The sequence below is a fragment of the Macrobrachium nipponense genome, chromosome 2 (assembly GCF_015104395.2).
Source record: "Macrobrachium nipponense isolate FS-2020 chromosome 2, ASM1510439v2, whole genome shotgun sequence".
In the NCBI taxonomy this organism is placed as follows: domain Eukaryota; kingdom Metazoa; phylum Arthropoda; class Malacostraca; order Decapoda; family Palaemonidae; genus Macrobrachium; species Macrobrachium nipponense.
The window spans coordinates 110043622-110053225 of NC_087201.1; the positions used below are offsets into that span (position 1 = coordinate 110043622).

Genomic DNA, 9604 nt, shown 5'->3' on the forward strand with positions numbered 1-9604 from the left:
ACTAGTCCTACTTGAACTCTCAGAGTTCCTCTTACTCAAGCCCTCAAGCAGATTAGTAGTCTTGATATCTCACAATCCTAATGCTCTTGCAGAAGCCCTCTTGCAAAACCATACGCAGACTAGTTGTGATGTGTGTACATTCTGCAAAAGAGAACTTTTAAAATTTATTTGTATAAACATTCAGTACACATTGACATACAATTGGTCCCTCCAATTTCAAATTAATAAATATTTAACATGACAACTACAATGAAAACCTACGTATTTTACATAGATTAATGCAAGACCTTTTTTTGTGTACACCATCTGTAACCTTTGTCAGAAACGAGCTAGAAGACTTGAAGTATGAAACGCAAACAGGTCCTCCCTCGTCAAACCATAAAAGTACATTTCAACCAAGAGATAAGAGAATAACAAGAAAAAAATGGTTTTACTTGTCGTCCTCTATCAAACACACAATTTTCCCTTTTGTTTCCTTGCATTCATGCACACAGTTTACAATGCTACCAGAAACCTCAAAACTAAATCTCCTCTACACATTAACTTGAACAGGTTAATGAAAAAAACAATGCTTCTGGACTGCAATTGGCCAATGCAGGTAGTACTGGTTATATGAAAATTAAACACCATTTCAAAACAGCATGACTAACAGAAACCAGATCGCTAGTTAAGATCAACCATTTTTAATGTTTATGCAATATAAAGTTATTGCCCCCTAAGAACATACGCTTCCTTCGCTACGTAACAGGCAAAATTAAAAATACATTTAGCCAATATCTTGAGGCAAAAAGGCACATTAAATAATGAATAGGCACTTAGGTTCCGTAACTGTTCCAAACACTTGATAGAGCTTGAATCCACGTCTATCAAACCCTAAAAATGTTAACCACTAAAATTTTAATCAGAAACATATTTTATTTTAACTCGGCCCTACCAGTTCTGCCATGACCATAACGCCCAAACCCCCTCCATCTCAGCTTATGCAAAATTTCACGGAGAAAGATTTGGTTCTGATTTAAAAGTTCTTAAGCCACCATATGATATCCATTGTGATGACAAGTCGCTTCCATTGAAACAAGTACGTATTGATTTTAGTGCTGACGCAACATGCGTACAACGACAAAACACAAGAGAAAGCATGCTGTCCCGAATAAATAAAATTGAAAAAATAGAAATTAACCTGAAAATCCGTGTAATTCAGCTGCAAAAAAAAATCGAGAAATTTAAACAGTCGGAGTACTATCACCACCACCAAAAAGGGTCAACCCAGGTGTGAGCTGAGCTAACAAGGACTAAAGCAGAACACCGTGCAATTTCAGTGAAAAGATGTTCTTGCAACTCAAAGGTTACTGTAGAGTCCTTCGGAGTTTAAGATGAGCTATGAAAATAGCCGTCAAAATGAGAAGAGTCGGCTAAAACGCTGTTGGCCTAAAGCATGCAAAAAGATCTTAAAGACAACATCGGTTTCCTTGCATACAGTAGAGCGGGGGTTCCAGCAAAGGCTAACTCGTTTACCATAAGAAAACTCAAATTTGCAGCAAAGTAACAAATCTACGGGCTGCTCTTGAAGCAGAGCCCGTGCTGGCACAAGGCCAGCTTAATCTCAAACAAGAAGTCTGGTGAAAGCAGCAGAGGTCTAAAACTAAAGGCTTGACCATCTTGAAACTAGAAAGGAGGAGAGCACAGCACAATGCTGTATAATGCAGGCTTACTATATAGCGCTATTAAATATATGCTGGAAAACTTTTTACAATAGAGTACCAAAGAAATGTTTCATTGCAGAAGCATCAACACTAACAAGCAGTTTGAGAGTCCTATTAAAGAGATACATGTTCTCGAAAATCCCAAAACAACTTCAAAGATCATTTATGTTTTGAAATCGGGCCATATAGAAAGGCAGAGACTACCTGTCCTCTTTGAACATCTAGGCATGATTGGTCCACCTTCAGTCCATACAAAGTTTGACTGAAGACCTTTCAACAATAAGCGGAACTTCGTCGGTAAGATACTAAATTAACTTAACCTAGCACTTGCTTGTTAAGGTGTCTTGTCAGTGGACTTTCAAGGCCCTTGAAGAAAACTATCCTACCATCCAAAAGAATCAAATCATTGATAAAGAACTTTCCCAGACTAAGATTCTTTCCTCTAAGCATCTGGGTTCCTCGGAAAGGATTCTTGGATGAAAAGTGAATCCGGAGACATGCCAAAATACATGAAGTTTAATGGGAGCTTCTTTCAAATGCAGTGCAAAAAACCAGCAGTTTCAAGGATACAAAGAATCTCGAATGCCGATGACCTCTTTTGATAACACCGTCTTGAAACTGAAGCAAGAGCACCAAGCCCGCCACTTAAACAGTCAATGGAAGATAACCTCCGCGCAATGTTTACTAAAGAACACCCAACATACCCGGGCACAAATGACAAAGCATTAAAGTTGGGCGACAAATTAAGAAACCTACCCAAAAGTATCTCCACAATTTGTGATATTCAAGACCGTTTAGAATTTCACGGTAATTAATTACAGGATCAGTTATAATATACGTACTCTGCTTGTAGACAAACTTCACATCACACGCTCAGTAGTAATGGGCTTTTAGTCTTTACTAAGTAGGTACACAGTGAGTTAACTCACAAAGGTGTTTGAATGCAAAATGTAGAAGCACCATCTAGGATCAAAATAAGGATAGCCTGAACCCCCTTGAAATGGGCGTGGTCTCCGCTACTAACCACAACTGAAAGTTCTGGAATGACGGAAACTCGTGAAGGAAACCTTTGTGAAATGGAAAGGTAATTGTGTGCCAGAGCTGTTAGATGATTTGCTAGACCCGTATCTTGTCCACATTCAAAATTATCATCATTATTATGTTTACGCCAAGTGTAAGTCTATTACTATATTACAGACCATTAACCTTCTACCAGGTTTGGTCATTACTTAAAAATCAGACCACAAGACGGTTGCAACAACCGCAGAACCGTAGTCTTGTATGAGAAGTAGTAAATCAGCAGGGCGAGCTCACTTCAACGGAATCGGGCCATGTAAATTGAAGTGTTAGTTTTTTTTAGCAGCGATTCAGTTATAATAAGGCCAAGATAATAAGCAAAAATTTACATTCGAAAATGATAAAATAGTAAATCCAGATGGGTAGTATTCGGAAATTCAATTTTCTAACGCTATCCATCAGGCGAGGACTTTAAATAGCAAGTTAATTAAACTTGCATAACGCCTATAGTGTTTGGCATGAGTGGCAACTTTTAATAAGGCAAACATACTGTAATGTATTGAGAAACACTACTCTCTCATTCTACTATGTTGAACCTTCTGGGAGTTGTTGTGAAGATCTCCCGCCATCCACGAACTGGGAAGCCAGGATAAGCATGGGTCTCCTTACTTGTAATTGATATACCATAATAAAATACGTGAATGACCACCCTGTCTTCTTAGGACCTAAGTACTAAAGGACGAGAATGCAACAGTGGCGACGAGGAAGAACCCAGTGTACGAAGAGGTATGTCACATTGAAGGAGAGTTAGTGTACCAACGACAGCCGGCCGTATCTAGCCTAGCATACCAGTTTAGGCCTGGCCAACGTCCAGACTCCAGTATTCGAGTAGCCTGAATTCAGCTGTATTTGTTGGGGACTACCGAAGTTCCATACCCTGTCAGGAAGGATGGCAGCAGCAATGGAGACCGAGCAATTCCCGAGTTTAACCCAGATAAGTTGAATTATCTTGTTGGCTGGATCTATTTTCCATGAATTGTGAAGTAATGAGTAACAGAGGCGACAGCAAAAGGGCTTTGTTGCTTTCTTCAGTTGGAGTAGAGACATTTTCCACGATCTGTAAGTTAACAGCACCGAAATTGCCGTCTGCAGTTCCATTTGATGACCTAGTAAATCAACTAAAGTCGCATTTTATAACAAAACCAAGTTATCATAGAGCATTGTGTGATTTCCTACAGAGGAAGAAGAAAAGTATGAGTCCGTGAAGGAATATTATGCAGAACTAAAATTGTTTAGCTCAACAGTGTGATTTAATAGTGATTTTTGACCAAAGGTTGAAGGAACAATTATTGGTTGGTATTGATAATGAAGTATATTTTAAGGTTTTATTAGCTGATCCTTTTGAGTTTAAATCAATCTCCTCTCGTGAATTACTTGCCAATGGTTACCAATTTAGAAACTGCTTATGTTACTGAATGTAGTCCTACTTCAAAGTTCTTCTTTTATAGTTTAATAGGAATGCAGGTACTGTTAACAAGGTTAGGCATAAGGTAATTAGGCCTAGGCCTAATTCTAGTGCAGACTCTAAAGGGAGAGGTAAAAGTGATTATTGTAAAGTTCAAAGTAAATGCATTCATTGTGGGTCCGGATAAAACCCCAATTTTTTTTTTTTTTTTTAGCTAATAATTGTAGATTTAAGAATGCTAAATGTTATTCCTGTGGCAAGGAAGGCCATGTTAGTACAGTGTGTCCCAATAAAAGGCTAGAAATAAATCTAGGAATGTTAATACAGTGCATGATGTAGAGGAGTCTACTAGTAAGCATATTCCCTGTTATGAAAGTTTCCATGATTCTTATGATTTATTGAAACTTTTTGATGTTAATGTGAATTCTATTGATTTTGTCGATGATTATGAGGAACCATATAGAGAAATTTTAAGGTTAAATGGGTTTCCCCTAGAGTTTGAATTAGACACTGGCATGGTGCATCCACTATTTCACGGCATGATGCTAATAAATTGAATTTAACCCCATTACCAACAAGGAAACGCTTAGCAAATTATGATAAAGCTGAAATGCAAGTGTACGGTGAAATAAATTGTGATGTTTCTTTTAAGGCCAAATGGTCCAGGGACAAAAGTTTTTTGTTGTAGATAATGAATTTAAATTTAGCAGGCAGGTCTTTTGATGAAGAAATTGAAATACCATGGGTACAAATTGATAATGTGTGTGATGATAAATTTAAAGGTCCTCATATTACCCCAAGTAGTGCATCTAGGCTAAGCTTGATTGTGTAAAAATGTTCAATGAGTATCAGGTTGTGGAAGGATCACCCATTACAAATTATGAATGCAATTAATGTTAAAAGAAATGCTGTGCCTAAGTATTTTAAAGCTAGATCTGTTTCCTTATCATTATAAATGTAAAATTGAGAATAGTTTGAAAGAACTAGAAAGTAAAAATATAGTGAGCAAGGTCGAGCATGCTGGAGATTGGGCCAGTCCTATTGTTCCTGTAATGAAGCCTAATGGTGAAATAAGGATTTGTGTAGATTGTAAGTATCTCAATACCCAAACCAGTGTTAATACCTTCCCATTACCGAGATTGGATGATATTTTGGCAAATGTAGGTTCTTGTCAGTATATTTCGAAATTGGATTTGAAAAATGCATATTTACAGGTATCTGTGAGTGAAAATTCTCAACAATATTTGATTAGAATACTCATTTGGGATTATATAAGTTTGCATAGATTGCCTTTTGGGTTGTCGTCAGCACCAGGTATATTTCAGAGGTTTATCTCTGAATTATTGGCAAATATTGAGGGTGTTCATGTATTTTTAGATGACATATTGATTGTGGACGCTACCAACGAGGAACATGACAAGAGTTTATTTAAGGTTTTATCGACTTTTGCAACAGAGAAATGTTAAATTGAATAAAGATAAATGTATTATTGGTTTCTAGGGGAAGTACCCTTATTTTAGATACATTTTAAGTTGTGATGGAATTAAAAACCTGACCCAAGAAATAGAGGCAATTTTGGAAGCTCCAACCCCTCACTCTGTTCAGTCGTTTAAAATCATTTTTGGGGGGCTATGTAACTTATTACAATAGGTTTGTACCTCAGTTCAGCTCTATTTTATGTCCTTTATATAATTTAAACCCAAAAGAAGTGGAGTTTCATTGGCAGCAGTTTCATGAAGAAGCTTTTCAGAGTATTAAGGAAGCTTTGGGAAGAGCTGATATTTTGGATAATTTTTAACCCCAATGCTACCATGATTTTAGAAGTTGATGCTAGCCCTGAAGGAGTGGGAGCTGTTCTTAAGCAGAATATAAGGATAGAATTTCTACTATTCTTTCAAAAGTAGAAAATTATCTAATGCTGAGTGTAATTATTCTCAAATTGATAGAGAGGCTCTATCCATTATTTTTGGAGTCAAGAAGTTTTCTGATTATCTTTTGGGTAGGAAGTTCGTTATCAGGACGGACCATAAACCCTTGACTCATCTATTTAACCCTAGTAAGTCTATTCCACAATTATCTAATGCTCGTATTCAAAGGTGGGCTTTATTTCTATCAGGTTTTGATTTTAAATTGAACACATTAAGGGAGTGCATAATACAGTGGCAGATGCTCTTAGTAGGCTACCATTGTGTAGAGATGATGCTGATTTTCATGTACCAGGTAGAATATGTAAATTTGATTAATATTTTGGATAAGAATTCTTTTGATGTTACAATGGTAAAAAGAATGTTAGAAAGAGACACTGTTTTATGCAGAGTACGAGATTATGTAAGGAAGGGGTCCCCAAGGAAAAGTGATGGAAATTTGTATGTTACCTTTCTATAAATTGAGAAATGATCTTTCTTGCATGACAATGTATTACTCTATAGGAATCGTATTTTTGGTTCCTGAGATGTTGAGAAAGCGTGTTATGGAAATGCTTCACGAGGGCCACCAGGGTATTGTTGCCATGAAAGCTGAAGCAAGGTCTTTTGTATATTGGCCCAACATGGTGGACCACCATTTAGAACAAATAACTTCCAACTGTGCATTATGCATAACAAATCTCAAACATAAGGGCATTTCACCTTTATCTTGGCCGTCAGTAGATAGACCTTGGTCCCGCTTGCATGTAGATTATTGTGGACCCATTGACAACATGCAATATTTGATTATTATTGATTCCTTTTCTAAATTTATTGATGTCTATGCTTCAACCAATATAACTTCAGAGGGTACCATACAATGTTTAAGGTCATGTTTTGCTAATTATGGTATTCCTGACACAATTGTATCTGATAATGCAACTTGTTTTTATGTCTAGGGGACTCAGAATTTCTTTCAGAAAATGGTGTTAGACATTGTTCAGATCACCATATAATCCAAGTACAAACGGCTTGCAGAACGGGCTGTCCGAATATTCAAAACTAATTTCAAAAAGTTTGATTGTAATTTGCCTGTAAAAACCAGAATGGCAAAATTTTTGTATACCTATAGACGTACAGTACAGTCTTCTACTGGCTGCTCCCCAGCTGAATTATTGTTTGGAAGAAATTTAAGGGTCCATTAGATGTTATAATGCCTAAACAAAGAGATGAGTGTTATGTTCATGAGTCTAAATTCAGAGTTGGCGATGCAGTATATGCCAAGAATTTTGGTAAAGGACCAGAATGGGTGGAAGCTAAGATTTATCAAAGTTCTTGGTGAAAGAAATTATTTGGTTTCTGTAGAGGTTAATGTATTTGACTTGGAAGCGTCACCTTTCACAGTTATTTGAGAGAAAAATGTATATACTAGAGTAACTGTTGAACCGTCACTATTAGAAGATACAATGATTCCCTTATGTTCCTGTAGTTTCTTCTCCCCGTAATGTACAAGGATTAGAAAGAAACAAATAACACTATTCAGAACTCGGGTATGAGTTTGTAATCCCAATGTAGAAGTAGTAGGATCAGAGAACAGTAATTGTGATACTGGTGCCATTGTAAGAAAATCTACCAGAGTAAGTAAGAAACCTAGGAGACTCATTGAACAAATTTAAATTTTTGTCTGTTAACCTAAGGGGGAGGATGTAATGTATTGAGAACACTACTCTCTCCATTCTACTAGTTTGAACCTTCTGGGAGTTGTGTGAAGATCTCCCGCCATCCACGACTGGGTGGGGAAGCCAGGATAAGCATGGGTCTCCTTACTTGTAATTGATATACCATAATAAAATACGTGAATGACCACCCTGTCTTCTTAGGACCTAAGTACTAAAGGACGAGAATGCAACACATACCAACTGCTGGAATACGTTATAAATCAAGAGAATGTTCTCACTGACTATTGTGTTGTGGTTTGACCTGCCCGTAGACTGGGCGGGTACATTAGGAACAACAAACAATGATGACAACTGCCTGAGTGCATCAGCTTCAACACCATGATTACGACTACGTTCTAGACCAGGTGTTTTTAACGGGTTATTCATATCCTTTAGGGGTATGGGACTTGATCTCTGAATATTTGTATATATTCGATTTTAATGTGTTAGTGTATACGTCGGTTACAATGATAAATTATGAATTAGAACTGTCATTCCATATTTTAAGCGACTTATATAGGTACTATTCTAAACTCCCGCGAATGAAAAATATTAAGTAAAATCAACAAATGTTATTTCTTAAGAAGGATACATTCATCATTAAATGATGAAAGTTGATTACAAATAAGATTTTATGATACAGAAGAAAACCTTAAATTGCACCTTACCAAATTACTCGGTTTGTTTACATTTTGTAAATAAATAGCTCTATAAAACTATAAATGCTTTTGATTTCCTTGCATGTTCTATTCCTAGTTATTCATACCTAAAGTACCTAAAGTATGTAGTAAACTAAGTATATTAAGCTACATTGTCAACAAATAAGACTAAGTGGACTTTTAAGAAAAAGGGTATATGTATTGAGGGTCTGGAGTCATCAAAAAGTTAAGAACCCTTGGTCTAGAAACACATATAGATAAGCCCTACCTATTGCTTAAGTAGTCGACGATTACAAGAACGCTCAAACAAATCCAATACGAATTCTTACAACTGCCTTTCTGCAAACATCAACAATGAATCAGCTGTGGTAACATCGAAACAAAAAGTCAGTCAACGCCTTGGTTTGCATGTCTGATCCGCAGTAATCCCCAGACAGGTTATCTTGGAGTTCTTAAACTCCAAACATGAGTTAAAGAAACATGCAACAACGTTTAGTAGTCTGGTGTGAGGGGCAACGGATGACAATGCAGCTCGAGGAGCCAGCATGATAAGAGACTGGACAGTATTCGATATTAGTTCAACCCCATAAATGATTGGACTGACAGATGAATGGAAAGTACGGACCGAACAAAAACCTGACTAATTCTGGTATCGTAGAGGCCTGTCCACACGATTGGGCCTGATCGGCGGACTTCCCTCTAACGGGCACACTTGACGGGCAAACCGTCAAATTGCCCGATGGGTCTTGTAGCAAAATCACCATGGTGGTGCCCGATGGCTTGAGCTTCGACCCTGGCAGACGTACGTAAACCATATACATTTCTTTTACCGAGCTATTCTTTGCACCATATTCTCTTCTATTTCATCACACACAAACCAATTATCATTCTACACTATCATCTTCTTTGCGGTAGGCACCATGTTTATCGTACCGCACTGAACACACTACTGGCATCGTCGGGCACGCCCACTTCTATATCGCCTCACCCGTGTGGACAACATTCACGGATAAGTCCGACAGAATTTGCCCGTCAACCCTGGAGCACGCTGATCAGGCCCGGTCGTGTGGATAGGCCTTAACATGGAAGGTCTGTGTCAATACGATGCCTTACGCTAATTCCTATTTAAGAGATTGAG

At 37.5% G+C, this 9604-nt stretch overlaps 1 long non-coding RNA gene across 1 annotated transcript in view; it reads right to left on the reverse strand.

Moving 5' to 3' along the window:
* Window positions 1-16: 16 nt before the first annotated feature.
* Window positions 17-9604, reverse strand: part of LOC135220909 (uncharacterized) — a 59322-nt gene continuing 49734 nt past the window's right edge. The window contains exon 3 of the long non-coding RNA XR_010315818.1: window positions 17-141. This is a non-coding gene — a long non-coding RNA (uncharacterized LOC135220909). The remainder of the gene's footprint in view (window positions 142-9604) is intronic.